Here is a 1,105-nt window from a genome sequence, read left to right on the forward strand (position 1 = left end):
GGTGTTTTTGCTACCCGGACGGTAAGAAATCACAAACTCGAAACGAGCGAAAAACAACGCCCAACGAGCTTGACGGGCATTAAGTCGTTTGGCAGAACGGATGTACTCAAGGTTCTTATGGTCTGTCCAAACGACAAAAGGAACGGTCGCCCCCTCCAACCACTGTCGCCATTCGCCTAGGGCTAAGCGGATGGCGAGCAGTTCACGGTTACCCACATCATAGTTGCGCTCAGATGGCGACAGGCGATGAGAAAAATAAGCGCAAGGATGAACCTTATCGTCAGACTGGAAGCGCTGGGATAGAATGGCTCCCACGCCTACCTCTGAAGCGTCAACCTCGACAATGAATTGTCTAGTGACGTCAGGAGTAACGAGGATAGGAGCGGACGTAAAACGTTCTTTTAGAAGATCAAAAGCTCCCTGGGCGGAACCGGACCACTTAAAACACGTCTTGACAGAAGTAAGAGCTGTGAGAGGGGCAGCAACTTGACCGAAATTACGAATGAAACGCCGATAGAAATTAGCGAAACCTAAAAAGCGCTGCAACTCGACACGTGACCTTGGAACGGGCCAATCACTGACAGCTTGGACCTTAGCGGAATCCATCTGAATGCCTTCAGCGGAAATAACGGAACCGAGAAAAGTAACGGAGGAGACATGAAAACTCCTTGCTGTCCCCAGTCCACCTGGCCATGCTCCTGCTCCAGTTTCAACTGACCTGAGCCCTAGGACCGTGCCCCAGGACTACCTGACATGATGGCTCCTTGCTGTCCCCAGTCCACCTGACTGTGCTGCTGCTCCAGTTTCAACTGTTCTGCCTTATTATTATTTGACCATGCTGGTCATTTATGAACATTTGAACATCTTGGTCATGTTCTGTTATAATCTCTACCCGGCACAGCCAGAAGAGGACTGGCCACCCCACATAGCCCGGTTCCTCTCTAGGTTTCTTCCTAGGTTTTGGCCTTTCTAGGGAGTTTTTCCTAGCCACCGTGCTTTTACACCTACATTGTTTGCTGTTTGGGGTTTTAGGCTGGGTTTCTGTACAGCACTTTGAGATATCAGCTGACGTACGAAGGGCTATATAAATAAATTTGATTTGATT

Source organism: Oncorhynchus gorbuscha, unplaced genomic scaffold (genome assembly GCF_021184085.1).
Source record: "Oncorhynchus gorbuscha isolate QuinsamMale2020 ecotype Even-year unplaced genomic scaffold, OgorEven_v1.0 Un_scaffold_2240, whole genome shotgun sequence".
Classification (NCBI taxonomy): domain Eukaryota; kingdom Metazoa; phylum Chordata; class Actinopteri; order Salmoniformes; family Salmonidae; genus Oncorhynchus; species Oncorhynchus gorbuscha.